The sequence below is a fragment of the Hemitrygon akajei genome, chromosome 5 (genome assembly GCF_048418815.1).
Source record: "Hemitrygon akajei chromosome 5, sHemAka1.3, whole genome shotgun sequence".
Classification (NCBI taxonomy): Eukaryota; Metazoa; Chordata; class Chondrichthyes; order Myliobatiformes; family Dasyatidae; genus Hemitrygon; species Hemitrygon akajei.
The window spans coordinates 126,042,976-126,060,179 of NC_133128.1; the positions used below are offsets into that span (position 1 = coordinate 126,042,976).

Below are 17,204 nucleotides of genomic sequence, written 5' to 3' on the forward strand. Positions count from 1 at the left end.
TAAATCTAATGAATTTTTGCTGCACTTCCTCTATCATAATTATATCCTTTGTTATGTGCTGAAATGAGACAAGTATTATAATTCTAGATATGATATATGATCTGTCTATGGCTTTAAGTAGTTGCTCTTGCATCAAAGGTTAGTGTAACATTAAGTTTCCTGATTATATGCAGCACCTGCAGACTTACTGTCAATGATTTGTGTACAATGATAACCACGTTCTCCTGACCTTTCTATTTAAAGTGATTTTCTACCAAAATGGATAACCTAAGATTTTTTCCACATGGTGTATCTTCCACCCTCCACTGTTGACTGGCAGTGTAGGAACGTCAAATACTGATTTAGTCTTGGGCCTAAATCAGCATTTGACCTTCATTGCATGCCTTTGTCTCCTGTTTTCCTTTGAAAAGTTTTCAAGAGGTAGTTTAAAAGTTAAGATTTAAAACATGTCCAATTCCCCCTGAGTGGGTGTTGCATGTTCATATGAGTTGTATTTTGATATGCTGTCTATATAATACAGTGGCATGCAAAGGTTTGGCCACCCCGGTCAAAATTTCTGTTACTGTGAATAGCTAAGTGAATAAAAGATGACCTGATTTCCAAAAGGCATAAAATTAAAGATGACACATTTCTTTAATATTTTAAGCAAGATTACTTTTTAAGTTTCCATCTTTTACAGTTTCAAAATAACAAAAAAGGAAAAGGGCCCAAAGCAAAAGTTTGGGCACCCTGCATGGTCAGTACTTACGGTAGTAACACCCCATTTGGCAAGTATCACAGCTTGTAAACGCTTTCTGTAGTCAGCTTTCTGTCTTTCAATTCTTGTTTGGGGGATTTTCACCCATTCTTCGTTGCAAAAGGCTTCTAGTTCTGTGAGATTCTTGGGCCGTCTTACATGCACTGCTCTTGGAGGTCTATCCACAGATTTTTGATGATGTTTAGGTTGGGGGACTGTGAGGGCCATGGCAAAACCTTCAGCTTGTGCCTCTTGAGGTAGTCCATTGTGGATTTTGAGGTGTGTTTAGGATTATTATCCTGTTGTAGAAGCCATCCTCTTTTCATCTTCAGCTTTTTTTTTTAAACAGATGGTGTGATGTTTGCTTCCAGAATTTGCTGGTATTTAATTGAATTCATTCTTCCCTCTACCAGTGAAATATTCCCAATGCCACTGGCTGCAATACAAGCCCAAAGAATGATCGATCCACCCCTGTGCTTAATAGTTGGAGAGGTGTTCTTTTCATGAAATTCTGCACCTTTTTTTCTCCAAACGTACCTTTGCTCATTGTGGCCAAAAAGTTCTATTTTAACTTGATCAGTCCACGGGACTTGTTTCCAAAATGCATCAGGCTTGTTTAGATGTTCCTTTGCAAACTTCTGACACTGAATTTTGTGGTGAGGACGCAGGAAAGGTTTTCTTCTGATGACTCTTCCATGAAGGTCATATTTGAGCAGGTGTCGCTGCACAGTAGAACAGTGAACCACCACTCCAGAGTCTGCTCAATCTTCCTGAAGGTATTTTGCAGTCAAACGGGGGTTTTGATTTGCCTTTTTAGCAATCCTACGAGCAGCTCTCTTGGAAAGTTTTCTTGGTCTTCCAGACCTCAGTTTGACTTCCACTGTTACTGTTAACTGCCATTTCTTAATTACATTACAAACTGAGGAAACAGCTACCTGAAAACACTTTGCTATCTTCTTATAGTCTTCTCCTGATTTGTGGGCATCATTTATTTTAATTTTCAGAGTGCTGGGCAGCTGTTAGAGGAGCCCATGGCTGCTGATTGTGGGACAAGGTTTGAGGAGTTGGGGTATTTATAAAGCTTTGAAATTTGCATCACCTGGCCTTTCCTAACGATGACTGTGAAAAAGCCATAGCCCTAACAAGCTAATTAAGGTCTGAGACCTTGGTAAAAGTTATCTGGAGCTCAAATCTCTTGGAGTGCCCAAGCTTTTGCATATTTTAACCAATATGCTATAATCTTTGGAGTAGTGGTCAGTATGTAACTTGCTCCTGCTCCAGCGTGCAAGATCAACATCAGTCTTACTCACATACGGCAATTTAGTTACAGTCCAAGACATTGCATTTTTATCTTTGTGTCAGGTTTTTGCAACTATTGATTTAGATTATGGATTCAAAGGTTCATTTTATTGTCAAAGTATACAATACAACTCTGATATTTGTCTTCTCCAGATAGTTATGAAATACAGATATACAGTTTTTGAAGGAAAAGGTATCAACTCCCCCATCACAAAAAGAAATAAAACCACCCTCTCCCTTGCTCAGAAAATTAACAGATTGCCCTCATGGAAAACAGCAGCTGGAACATCAAAAACTCCAACCCCTCCCCAATCCCCTCCCTCACACAAAAAAACAGGGACAATAACATCAAACCGCCAACACGGTCCCTCAAAAAAAGAGATAGCGGCAATTACAGCAGTTTTATTCCAGGCATTTCAATCTACAATCTAGCTTGTTGGTGCAAACTTTCAGACAAGATTTAAAAGCGAGATGGTGTCTGTTCAGTCAGATGGAAAAGCTAATATGGTACTATTCAAAAGTGCAGGAGAATTTCTGGTCATTTTATATCTTTTAAACCTAAGGTTTGCTCTATGCAGATCAACTGTTGCATTGGCCTTCTCTGTATTGTTTGAAGTTGTGAAGTGATTTGAGCTGTGCTGAGGTACTAAAGCCAGGTTTAGCCTTTCTTGCTGTGAGTCCGGACTTTCTAGATCTTTAGTTTCCCAAAAGTATATTGATGTTTATGCACGTGTTGATTCTATTATTGATTTTATTTTTACATTAATGCGATATTGCCAGCTTCACTGTTCTTTACCGGCCAAAATTTTTTTTTGTGACAATGCATTGTAGTCACATTTAGACAAGGGCACAAGCAGTTTGGATTAACAGTGTGGTTAGATCTGCTCCCCTTCCCCCAGACTATCCTTATTCAGTATAATCATGGCACATCTACTTCAGGCCTTAATTTCCTTACTGTGATAGATTCCCCTATGAACTGCACTCATTTGCAAGAGTTTTACATTTTTATGTCCTGTTTGTGATTCCTCTTACTGAAGAGCATGACCTCACACTCTCCCACATTAAACTCCATTTGCCAAGTTTTTGCACACTCATTCACTCTACTTATCACAACATGGCTTTCCATTTATTTGGTAAATTTAGATACTTTGCATTTTTCCTTCTCTGGGTAAATAAAATCCAAAGTAAGTAACCAAGAGCTGAGAACTGATCCCTGGGGTGGAGTCTTTGTTTTTTTCCCCAATGGCATGGAAACAGGTCCTATGGCTCACTGTATGCATGGGATTGGTGTACCGATCTACACTCATTTGTCTGCATTAGGTCTGTAGCTTTCTAAGCCTTTGCAATTCAAATACCTGTATGTGTTTCTTAAATGTTGGGAGAGTATCTGCGTCCACCACCTCTTAAAGGTAGCACATTTTAGGTTCAAGCTACTGTCTGTGTAGTAAAAACTTGTCATGGAACGCACTAAACATCTCACCTTAAATCTATGTCCTCTTGTTAGACACAGAAATGGGCCTTTAGATCCCATTTTGTTGATGTCTATTTGCTTGCATTACAGCTGCGTTTCGCCAAGCCTTTCCTACCTAAGTGTTGTCCAAATGCTTTAAAAAATGTTGCAGTTTTATCTGCCGTTTTCACCTTGTTGCGGATAACCACTACCCTCTTTGTGGAAACACCTCTTACATTTCCGTTAAATTTCTCCCCTCTCATCTTAAAACTGTGCCCTCTAGTTCTAGACTCCTCTACCCTGGGAAAATTATTTTACTGTCTACCCTAGTTATTCCCCTCATAATTTCAGGTATTCTATCAGGTCACCTCCTGCCCTACTGCTTGGTACATTTGTTTTTAAATGATTCACATCATAATGCAAAGGTAACAGTGAGATTTATAGGGTGTTGGCTGAGGCTTCTGGTCCATGGAAAACAAACCCATCCTATCCAGTCCATCCATATAACTGAAATACTCAGCTAGTTACATCCTTCCAAACTGATAAACACCCGTTTTAATGACCCTCTAGTTTCTACGTAATACTTCCTCCAATGCAATGAGCTGCCATTTATTTAGTACTTTGTCAGATGCTTTTTGCAAGCCTCAATACATTACATTTACAGGGTGTAAACACAAGAGATTCTGCATATGCTGGGAATCCAGAGCAACACACACAAAATGCTGAAGGAATTCAGCAAGTCAGGTAGCATCTATGGAAATGAATCAGCAGTTGACGTTTTGGACTGAGACCCTTCATCATGACTGGACTGGAAGCAGGGAGATGCCAGAATAAAAAGATTGGGGGGGGGGGGAGGGGAAAGAAGAACATGCTAGGTGGTGATAGGTGAAGCCAGCTGGGTGGGGGAGGGGATGAAGTAAGAAGCTGAGAGGTGATAATTGGAAAAGGCAAAAAGCTGAAGAGGAAGGAATCTAATTGGAGAGGGGTGTGGACCATGGGAGACAGGGAAAGAGGAGGAGCATGAGGGGGAAGTGTGGAGAGGGATAGATTGTCAAGAGGGTCCTGGAGGGAGCAATCCCTGCAGAAAGCTGAGAGTGGTGGGGGGGGAGGTAAAGATGTGTTTGGTGGTAGGGTCCTGTTGAAGATGGCAGAAGTTGCGGAGAATGATGTGTTGGATGGGGAGGCTCATGGGGTGATAGGTGAAGGCAAGTGGAGCCCTATCCCTGTTAAGGCGGCGGGAGGATGGGGTGAGTGCGGATGTTTGGGGAATGGAGGAGATGCAGAGGGCAGCAGTAATGGTGAAAGAAGGAAAAGTCCATTCTTTGAAGAACCTTTGACAAAACTCAGTACTTCCTCTAATGTCCTGAAAAGTAAAGCCTTGTCCTGGGAACAGATGTAGTGGAGACAAAGGAGCTGAGAAAAATTAATAGCATTTTTACAGTAGACAGGGTGGGAAGAGGTATAGTCAAGATAGCTGTGGGAATTGGTAGACAGTTCGTCTCCAGAGATGGAAACAGATTGAGAAAATGAGAGTGGTATCAGAAATGGACCAAGTGAATTTTAGGGCAAGATGGAAGTTGAACATAAGAACTTAAAGAATAGGAGCAGGAGTAGGCCATCCGGCCCATCGAACCTGCTCTGCCATTCAATAAGATCAAGGCGGATCTGTCCGTAAACTCAGCTCCATCTACCTGCCTTTTCCCCATAACCCTTAATTCCCTTACTATGTAAAAACCTATCTAACAGTTTCTTAAAAATTTAGTGAAGAAGCCTCAACTGCTTCCCTGGTCAGAGAATTCCACAGATTCACCACTCTCTGGGAAAAACAGTTTCTCCTCATCTACGTCCTAAATCTTCTCCCCTGAATCTTGAGGCAATGTCCCCTAGTTCTAGTCTCACCTACCAATGGAAACAATTTTTCTACTTCTATCTTATCTATCCCTTAAAGCATTTTGTATGTTTCTGTAAGATCCCCTCTCATTCTTCTGAACGCCAGAGAGTATAGTCCCAGGCGATTCAATCTCTCCTCATAGGTTAACCCTGGAATCAACCTGGTGAACCTCCTCTGCACTGCCTCCAAAGCCAGTATATCCTTCCTCAAGTTTGGAGACCAGAACTGCACACAGTACTCCAGGTGCAGCCTCACCAGTACCCTGTATAGGTGCAGCATGACCTCCCTGCTCTTGAATTCAATCCCTCTAGCAATGAAGACCAACATTCCATTTGCCTTCTTAATAACCTGTTGTACCTGCAAGCCAACTTTTTGCGATTCATGCACAAGCACTCCCAAGTCCCTCTGCACAACAGCATGCTGCAATCTTTCACCATTTAAATAATAATCTGCTCTTCTATTATTCCTTCCAAAGTGGATGATCTCGCATTTACCAACATTGTATTCCATCTGCCAGACCTTGGCCTTCTCACTTAACCTATCTATATCTCTCTGCAGACTCTCCACATCCTCTGTACAATTTGTTTTTTCACTCAGTGTCATCAGCAAATTTTGCTAAGATACAGTCAGTCCCCTCTTCCAAATCATCAATGTAAATGGTAAACAGCTATGGGCCCAGCACCAACCCCTGCGGCACCCCACTCACTACAGACTGCCAACTGGAGAAACACCCATTTATACCATTGAAGGTAAAGTTGCGATGAAGTTGACAAGCTTAGCATGGGTACATAAAGCAGCTCCAATGCAGTTGTCGATATAGGGCAGAAGGAGTTGGGGAACATTACTAGGGAAGACTTGGAACATGGATTGTTCCACATAGCCAACAAAAAAAAAGGCATATTTGGGCCCACATGGGTCGCCATGTGAGTTTGGAGAAAGTGGCAAGAGACAAAAGAAATTGTTGAGGGTGTTTTCAGTTGGAGAGCTTGAAGAGCTAATAAGGAAGGCTTGGAACATGAACTGTTACACGTAGCTAATGAAAAGGCAGGCTTTAGTTGGCTGACATCACCAGGGAAGCCTTTTAAGTTGAGGAGCATTGCCACAGAAGGTATTTACAGGTTCCTCTTTAATCAATGCTGCTTGGTACATTTATTTTTGAATGATTCACAGCATAATGCAAAGTGAGATTTATAGGGTGTTGGCTGAGGCCTTTGGATCGCTTGTGGATTCCGAGTGGATTATTACATTATTGAACTATTATTACATTATTAAGAGCTCTATTCTAGGCGCTCTTTCTGGTAAGTGAATCTCTGATTTAGTTTTATCTCTTTCATTTGAGCAGCATGGCCAATTGTCATGCTTCCACAGCAAATCTAGTTGGATCCATCTAGGCTTTGCTGGTTCATTGCTACACTAGGTGGTGTGGAACAGATTCACAGAGAATGCATAGAAATCATCTACCCTTTTCACTGTGTAGATTTTTTGGCAATTTTCTGGTCTTGAATATTGAATTGTCTACTGGCAATATTAAGGTGATCAGTACATATTGGAGCTAGATACAGCAGCCCAAGTAGTACTTGAGTTAATCCCCATTAACATTACAGAGTTTTGAGATGTCCATTGGATGAAGGAACTTGGGAATTTAGTTAAAATATTTGTTGATGAAAACAATGGCAGATAAGTTAAAGAGAAACTTTGTGTTTCTTAATGTCATTGGATCTTTGACTCTTTACTATTTTTTGCTATATTTATCGTGTCTTTTGCTGTATTGATATTTTAAGGGTTGTCACTAGCTAATTGGAAAAAAAGTAGTAAAAATGGCAGCCTCCTAAACTAACAAATCTGACTTCTGTTCAATGAATTCTTTAAAAAAAATCATTTGCACTCATCTTTTGTAGCCATGTGGCTTAAGGCTGCTTTGAAACCTTGTTCTGTGGGTTGTCTGTCAAAGAGAAGCATTTGCAATTATTAAAAAATAGTTTTAACTATTAAAATACATTTTGTTAAAATCAGGTTGAACTGTTGTAATTTGATTAAAAACGTTAATGCGAGTTGGAAAAGAGTGACTTTTGTCAAATGTTTCAATAGGTAGTGACCATTCATTTGAATGAGGTCACACTAGAAATACTAGCCATGGTTGACATAAAGCCAAGAGGCCAGTTATAATGTGTGTCAGTACACAGACAATTTAATGTTTAATTTATGTTTAGATGAAAGTGACCATATAACAGCAAGTAACACTTTAAAACCATTGAAAATCTCAAGAAATGTGATAGAATTTTGTATAACATTTCAAAATGACACTTGAGCAACCAATTATGGATGTTGAAGTATGCACTGGCTAAGATAAAATGGGAAATGGGTTATAAAGTTTGCTAATGATAAAACAATAGCAGACATTTTAAAGAGAAATCCCAGTTTTTTTGTTATACGCCCTTGATTCCCTTCTATTTCCGCTGCACTTCTGGTCTCTTTCGGTCAAGATGGCGCTGAGCTGCGATGTCTGTCGAGGTGATGGTTCTTGTTTTTTTAGGTTTGTAGGTATGTTTTAGGGGATCGTGCAGGGAGTTAGGGGTTAGATTAAGTCTTAGGGACAGGGATGAGAAAGAGTTAGAGGACAGGCTGGAGTCCAGGTTTGAGTGCTGCACGGTCAAAGACCAGTGTTATTCACGGATGGATGTTGGGCCAGCAAAGAGCGAAGAACAGCGATCCCAGTTGAAGATCAGTGATATAATAGTTCAATGGTTCCATTTAATATTGGAGAATGTATACAACATACAACCTGAACTTCTTGCTCTCTGCAGACATTCCCGAAACAGAAGAAAACCTCCGAAGAGTGAATGACGGAAAAACCCTAAGAACCCCAAAGCTTCCTGCCCTCTCCCACACATAAGCAGCACCAACCTTCCCCACCCCTCCCTCACTTATTGAAGCGTAAAGCATCAGCATTCCCAACACCCACCATGCCAACAACAGCAAAACCCCCAAAGAGAAACCATGGTCTACAGTACATCAAAAACTAATGTTCATTCCAAAATTTTGACATCCCACAGGCACTCTCTCTCACTAACAAGGGAGATACAGATATCACTCCTTTCACAGTGAGAAGGGGAACAGCAGTTGCTATTTCAATGTTAATTAGTCTGAAGTGTTGCTTTTTATTTTGAGTTCTCTGACTTGAGAATTGGCAGCAAACTCTCTTTCACCATCAAGAGAGAGAGATCAATTGATTACTGAGTGCAGAGCCCTCCGACAGCCACACTCGCTGTCTTCGATGTTCCGGCTCCCGCTATGCTTCAGTTTGTAACACCGGCGAGAATTCGTTTCCACAGGGGCTGCACAAGGCCCTGAAGTCACCTGACTTCAGGTTAAACCCAGATATACTGAAATGTGGCTGATTGGCGAGCTTCAAGAACGGGAACATGGTGACCTGCGGAACCGCAGTTTTGAGTGCCGCTGTAGATCAAGATCCCGATACGACCCCAGCCAACTTGAAAAGGAAAATCAGAATCAGAATGAGGTTTAATATCACTGGCATATGTCATAAAATTTAACTTAGCAGCAGCGGTACAATGCAATACATGATAATATAAAAAATAAGTAAATCAATTACAGTGAGTATGTATATATATACACATATTAAACAGTTAAATTAAAACTTCTGCAAAAACAGAAATAATATGTGAGGTCGTATTCATGGGTTCAATGTCCATTTAGGAATGGATTGGTGAGGAGAAAGAGCTGTTCCTGAATTGCTGACTGTGTGCCTTCAGGCTTCTGTACCTCTTTCCTGATGGTAACAATGAGAAGAGGACGTGTCCTGGGTGATGGGGGTCCTTAATGATCGATGCTGCCTTTCTGAGGAACTGCTCCTTGAAGGTGTCTTGGATACTACGGAGGCTAGTACCCAAGATGGAGCTGACTAATTTTACAAGTTTTTGTAGCTTCTTTCGATCCTTGCTGTAGCCCCCCTCCCCCACCAGGTAATGATGCAGACTGTCAGAAAGCTCTCCATGGTACATCTGTAGAAGTCTTTTGAGTGCCTTAGGTGACAAACCAAATCTCCTCAAACTCCTAATGAAATATAGCTGCTGTCTTGCCTTCTTTATAGCTGCATCAATATGTTGGGACCAGGTACATCCTCAGAGATACGCAGGAACTTAAAATTGCCCACTCTCTCCACTTCTGATCCCTCTATGAGGATTTGTTCATTATCCCTTGTCCTACCCTTTCAGTTTTTCAAAACATTTTACAAAATTAAAAACCCCAAATCCCAATGAGGAGCATTAATACAGTGCAAGATTAAGCATACAATAACAATATGCTACAAAGGAAGAGAATTTAACAAAAAAGCACCTAAATTAAAGACAAGTGAGCTTAGTGTCCTCCCCAAGCCCCACAACACAAGAAAAAAAACAACTCCAGACCAACCACCACACAGTATAAAGAGTATAAGTCCGGACAGTCAAACTGCCAGACTGTGAATACACTTAGCAACAGAGGATAATAATGCCTGCTACCAGAAAAAAAAGGGAGCTGGAAGCAAGGGACCGAAAAGAAGAAAAAAAAAGAGAAAAAAAAACCCTAGTCAGGAGGAAGGTTATGAAAGTACTCGATAAAAGGTCCCCAGACCTTATGGAACTTTAGATCCGAATTAAGAACTGAATAATGAATTTTTTCGAGGTCCAAGCAGGCCATAATGTCGTTAGTCCTACCCTTTCTAAAGTCCACAATCAGCTCTTTGGTCTTACTAATGTTGAGTGCAAGGTTGTTGCTGCAACACCACTCAAGTAGCTGGTATGTTTCGCTTCCGTACACCCCCTCGTCTCCATCTGAGATTTTGTCAACAATGGTTGTATCATTAGCAAATTTATAGATGGCCTTTGAGCTAAGCCCAGCCACACAGTCATGGGTATATAGAGAGTAGAGCAGTGGGCTAAGCCCACATCCTTGAGGTGTGCCAGTTTTGTTCATCAACGAGGAAGAGTTATTAATACCAATCCACACAGATTGTGGTCTTCAGGTTAGGAAGTCAAGGATCCAATTGCAGAGGGAGGTAAAGAGGCCTGGGTTCTGTAGCTTATCGATCAGGACTCTAGGAATGATAGAGTTAAACGCTGAGCTGTAGTCAATGAACAGCATCCTGACAATAGGTGTTTGTGTTGTCCAGGTGATCTCCAGGTGATCTAAGGCCATGTGAAGAAGCATTGAGATTGTGTCTGCCATAGACCTATTGTGGTGATAGGCTAATTGCAATGGGTCTAAGTCCTTGCTGAAGCAGTAGTTGATTCTGGCATGACCAACTTCTCAAAGGATTTCATCACAGTAGATGTGAGTGCTACTAGACAATAGTAATTAAGGCAGCTCACACTACTCTTCTTGGGCACTGGTATAATTGTTGCCCTTTTGAAGCAGGTGGAAACTTCTGACAGTAGCAATGAGAGGTTGAACATGTCCTTGAATACACCTGCCAGGTGGTTGGCACAAGTTTTCAGAGGCTTACCAGGTACTCAATTGGGTCCTGCCACTTTGAGGCTTCACCCTCCTGAAAGACAGCCTGACATTGGTTTCCAAGACAAAAATCACAGATTCATGGGGTGCAGCAGGGATCTTCACAGCTGTAGTTATATTCTCCCTTTCAAAGCGGGCAGAAAAAGCGTTGAGCTGATCTGGTAGTGAAGCATCCCTGCCATTCATGCTGTTGGGTTTCGCTTTTTAGGAAGTAATACCTGGGCAAACCTTTCCAAAGTTGATATCGCCTCCAACCTTGCTTGGAATTGTTTCTTCCTGCTTGAAGTAGTGCTCTGCAAGTCATACCTGGTTTTCTTGTACAGGTCTGGGTCGCCAGACTTAAGTGCCATTGATCTAGCCCTCAGCAGATGACGGACCTCCTCGTTCATCCACAGCTTTTGGTTTAGGAATGTATAGCAAATAGTGACATTTGGATAGGGAGAATTTAACTGTTTCACTGATAAGCTGGGAGAAGTTGCCCGCTGGCGCCATCTTTAACTCTGTGTTTTCCCATGGTCATTGAGGTTAGTACGGCCCACAGATGAGGACTGCTGAGTCCCTCCAGGTCGGTGGGTCTCTGGATTGGAGCTCCATGTGGACAGGAGGCAAGAGGATTAGTGACACCCCCGGTTGGCGAGTCCCAAGGTTAGATGTCCATGCGAGTCCAGGGTTCGAAGCCTGGAGATCAGGGTCCTATGATAGTTAGGTCTTGGGGTCGATACCAAAGAACAAACCCCAAAGGCTGAAGACCAAAGTCAGAGAATATGGAAGTTGATGTCCAACGGCTGAAGCCCTGGGTTCGTGTGTCTGGATGTTGAAAGCATGATTACTGTCTGTGAGACTCATGAGTCTACTGGAGGCCTGGAGGCCTTTCTGTATGTGTGAGTGGGTGGAAGGGAGGGAGGAAACAGACCTGTTTTGCTGCTGTTGTTTATGTTGTTCTGCTGGACATAATGGGCATACTTGTCATAAGTTGGGTGTTGAATCAGGACCCAACTGCAGGATACAGACACTGGAGTCCCGGAAACAGGATGAGAAGGAACCCAAGGACGGGATGGATGCAGTCTAGGCAGGGGAAGCAGGACCAGGTTGAGGGACTGGGAACAAGGAGCCTGGAGTGGACTCCGAGCCCGAGACTGGACAAGGACCCAGAACCTGAGTCTTGCCTCGGGCTTGGACCCCCAAACCCAGGCGAGGACATGACGAGGCTTGGGTTGAGGCTGGAGGCTAGAGGCTGCAGGCTTGGAGCTTGGGGAACTCAGAGGCTGGAGCTAGGGGCAGACTAGGAACTGTACATCAACATGGAGACGGGACTTATCCTCCAACAAGCCAGGACTCATCTTTAACAGTACACTGACATGAGACGGGACAGTACACAGACATAGAGCCGGGACTTATCCACCGACAAGCTGGGACTCATCTATAGCTCCACATCAAGGTGGGGTAGGACCATCTGTTGGGTAACGGCATAACGGCCTGACCTACCCGACAGAGGTGAAGACAGATTTCCCCCCGCAGGGCAATGGCAGAACAGCCTGACTTACTCCACAGAGTCAAGGACAAGACAAAACAGATCCCCCCGCAGGGCAACGGCAGAACGGCCGGACTTACCCCACGGGGGCAAGGACAGGAAGAGACAAACACCAAGGAACGACAGACAGTTCCACTTCTGCATCGGGGTAGCTCTGAGTAGCCATTATGGCTGGCAGCCTTGGCTGGCTACAGAAGCAACCAGATCCTTACCTAGCTCAGAGTGGCTGACAGCCACCCAGCTGGCCCGGGAAACAGCTGAATCCATACCGCAGTGACCACTCCAACTACTACCAACAAGGCTCCCAGAAGCCATGGTTCTCCAACACGGCCCCAAGGATGGCAAGAGTCCATTCTAGCCTTCCACCAGCCATCTGTGCCATCAGTTTCTTGACAAGACCTGACCTCCCCTCCTGACCACACTCAATACCAGGGCCACTTACATTCCCAGTTCCAATATGAGCCTCAGGTGTTTCTAGTTAAGTCCAACCGCAGCAAGGGACCACCAGAAAGTCCGGAGTCCGGAGTCCGCGGACCGGACCACGGACTTTGGACTGAACCATCACAATACCTTCATGGCGCAGGAATGTTTGGTGACACTTGTGGGCTGCCCCGGCACATCCTTTAGGTTGTGTTGGTTGTTAACATAAATGACACATTTCACTGTGTGTTTTGATGTACGTGTGATAAATTAATAAATGAATCTGAACCTTATTGTATCTTTTGCAGCATAGATGGATATTGCATGGGTTCTACAGCTACAGTAAAAGAAAGAGAGTAAAATAAATGGTCATTTGCTAAATTGTAATAATTCTTGCTCGAGAGTAAGGAACAAGCCAATGTTTGGCCTATTTAAGTGATGAGCCGGAATGGAAAGGTGGGGTACTGGCTGAATCGAGGTGACAGGTCTAGGCCTGAGATGTATCAGAGCAGCAGAGCCTGGGTCAGGGAGTGAGGAATGACCTGAGGTTTGGCTAATTTAAGTGCTGGGCCTGATTGAAAAGGTCAGGATGTCATGGCCCCCAGAGGAGAGGGATGGGCTGGTGTCCAGCTCACTACGTGAGATTTTTATCATCTCTGTGCTGAACTGAGGCTGTGACCTGCAACGAATGGGCTCCTGGATTAGCTGCAGCAATGGCTAGCTTCGTAGCTGTGGACTCACTTTTGTGAATTTTAGTTTGCACTTTTATTGTTTGCACGATTTGTGTGTTTTTTCTGCAAATTGAGTGTTTGAAGGTCTCCATATTTTAATTGGTTCTACAGTATTAGGTTTCTTTGTTTTGTGATTGACTGCCTGTACGGAGATGAATCTCAAGGTTATATTTAGTATACATACTTTGATATAAAATGTACTTTGAACTTTGAATTCTGTTCCAGGAATTCTACAAAATAAAAACTAGTCAAGAAAAACTAATTCAAAATGTGAAGGCATGGAAGATTATAAATTGGCCACTTGTGCTAGATCTCCAACTTGAAGTTCTGTGAAAACATATGAAGTAATAATAACTACCTGTATAAAATAATTTCTTTTGGAGCCTACCCCCTTGTTAGCAGTCTGCTAACCATTAGAGAAAATCTTATGCTGCTGTTGTACTATTTGGGCTTTATGTTGTATTTTGTCTTGGTTCAATGTCAATGTTGACTCCTAAAGGGGATCTGTTGCTATTGTGCAGTAGGAATTTTAGTGTAAAGTACACATTCTGTACACTGGCAATTATAATCTTACAGATTGACACACAAAGAAGATGGTTATTAGTGCTCTTGATGCATCAATAAGTCAGGCCTTAAGCAGTCAGAGTATTGCAGCTGTTCCAATTTAAATCCACACCTGACATCCGCACACATTCTACTCAACAGATGTTCAGTCAAGTGCTTGAAGAAGGAGCTGTTTCAGTACTGACCTTTTATCCAAACTAAGCACTGGCTTAATTAATGCCATCACCTATTAAATTATAAATTTTGTTTTAAAATACTTCTCAAACAATTTGGTGCAAGAATGTAGATGTTTTTGGACTGAATAACAATGATAGGAGTTGCAGCTATTTGTAGAATCCCAGTTTGCTTATAGTTTTCAGACACCTCGCATCTGATATTTTACATTGAGCAATACACACAAAATGCCGGAGGAACTCAGAAGGTCAGGCGTCATCTATAGAGGAATAAACAAGGTGCTGCCTGACCTGCTGAGTTCCTCCGTTATTTTGTGCGTGTTGCTCAAGGTGTCCAGCATATGCAGTCTCTCTTGTGTCTTTGATATTTTACATTTATGCCTACCTCTCATTGTTTGTCTACAATAAAAGATGCTTTTCCCATAATGCCACAGTTAGCACTAGAAGTAGATAGGTGTGAAGATCTTATTCAAGTACTATATGAAACTAGGAGCAGGAATAGGCCAGTTGGCCTGTCATACATACCCTAAAATTTAATATGACCTACTCCAGTTCTCAATTCATAGAGTTCAATGTCCTTTAAATGCCCTTTGTCTTCTAGTCATCTGGAATAGAGACATTTAGAGATTCACCACCTATGCACATCAATTTTAAATGACTGCCCCTTAATCTTGTAACCATGTCCCCTTGTTTGAGATTCTTCTACTAGTGGAAATACTTCAAAATCTACTCTTCCATGTCATACAGGATATTAGGTGTTTAAATAAAATCAAGTCTCATTCTTCTAAGTATTCTTTCCGAAGAAAAAATGGATCTAATTTCTGTAGCCACTCGTGGTAGGACTCATGCCAGGAGCTAGTCTTGTGAATCTCTTTAGGATGGCCTCCAATATCTATATATCCTTAGATCCAGATAAAGATACAGCATTGAAACAGGCCATTCAGTCCATCGACTTCAAACTGAACATCATCTACCTATTTACATTGATCCCATTTGTTGTTCTCCCCATTTTCTCACCAATTCTCCTCAGATTCTAGAATGCACGTGCAGTACATCTAGAGGCAATTTATAGTGGCCAGTTAATCTACCGGCCCACACATGTTGGAAGCAACAGGGGTAAATGTACTACACTGGCAATAATAATGGGCAAGAAAATACTTAAAGCTGGCTAAAGCAAGATGGTGCAGATGAACCACAGCGATGTTCTGTGGGCTACATACAATACTTCTAAATATACCCCTTTTTGAATTACTCTCACTGCAATCTGCAGCCGTAATTTCCTTTTCAGCAATGTATTTTAAATTAACTTATCTACAGATTTCACAATCCTCTGAAGGACTTGGCGAACCAAGCAGGTATGACACTTTAAGTGGACAGAGGTTCAGTACCATAGCTGGAAGCGAGACAGGAAGGGAGAATCCAAGCCAAGCTGAAACACGGATGGATAAGGTCCCCTCTTCCCAGCATCTTGTTAACAAATGTGCAGTTGCTGGAGAACAACATTCAGGACCTGAGGACAAGATTGCTGAGGGAAATGAGCAATTATTGTATTCTGTATTTGAGCGAGACGTGGCTTTCTTCCAGCATGTTGGATACTATGATCAGACAGGTAGGCTTCTTGATTTACCAAATGGACAGAACTGCTGATCTGAAAAGGCAAAAGGTGGAGGTGCGTGTTTCATAATGAACTCTCAGTGGTGCTCTAATGTGGTGGTGTTGTTGAACTTGTTTCTCTAACCTTGACTACCTAACGGTCAAATGCCAGCTGTTCTAATTACCTAGTGAATTCTCCTCCATAATTATGATCACAGTTTACATACCACAGGCAGCTGACTATAATCAAGCATTTGAGATACAACAAGATCCAATCTCCAAACAAGAAACAGACCATCCTGATGCATTTCAAATCATACAAAGGCAACACGAGTGAATCTGCAGATGCTGGAAATAAATAAAAACACAAAATGCTGGCAGAATTCAGCAGGCCAGACAGCATCTATGGGAGGAGGGAGTGATGACATTTTGGGCCAAAACCCTTCATCAGGATTTCAAATCATAGTTGGGGACTTCAACCAGGCTTGTTTGAAGAAAACCCTGTCCAACTACTATCAGCATATAACCTGTAGCACACTCGAGCACGATTATACTAAGATAAGGAATGCCTACCATTCCATGCCCAGACTACATTTTGGTAAATGGGATCAGTTGGCTGTCCTTCTGCTGCCTGCATATAGGCAGAGGCTGAAGAATAAAGCTCCAGAGATTAGAACAACAAAGAGATGGTTGCTGGAGGCAGAGGAGCAGCTATGGGATTGCCTTGAGTCAGTGGACTGAGCCATGTTCAAGTACTTATCTGTGGATTTGAATGACTCCACCATAGTTGTCATGGAGGTCTGCAATCTGCTGAGGGCCATATCAGACACTTTCAAGTCTGGTGTCCAAGAAAATTACAAGAGGTCCAGGTACGATCTCTAGAAATGGTATTTCCGGATTTCACGGGAGAAGTAGCAACTCTGAACTAAACTTGAATCAATGAAGGATGCTCAACAACACATACAAAATGCTGGAGGAACTCAGCAGGCCAGGTGGCATCTAAGGCTCAACAGTTGCAGCAGGACTTGAATACTATCACCTCTTATAAAGTTACACCAAACAACATAGGTGACAACAGGGCTTCACTTCCAGATGAGCTTGATGCCTTCTGTGCTTGCTTTGACACTGTCAAAATGTGGAAGAACCTCTGCTAACTCCCACAGCCCCCGATGATTCTGTGATTTCACACTCTGAGGCCGTGTGAGCAGTCTTCAAGAGTGTGAACCCACGAAAAGCATCCAGATAGGGTACTTGGCCAAGTACTTAAAAACTTGTGCTGATTAACTGGCTGCAGAGTTCACTGAG

General features: G+C 42.4%; 1 protein-coding gene across 1 annotated transcript in view; it reads left to right on the top strand.

Annotated features, from left to right (window-relative positions):
- bmpr2b (bone morphogenetic protein receptor, type II b (serine/threonine kinase)) overlaps positions 1–17,204 on the top strand; it is a 270,166-nt gene that overhangs the window by 71,368 nt on the left and 181,594 nt on the right. The gene's annotated exons all lie outside the window — the stretch shown is intronic.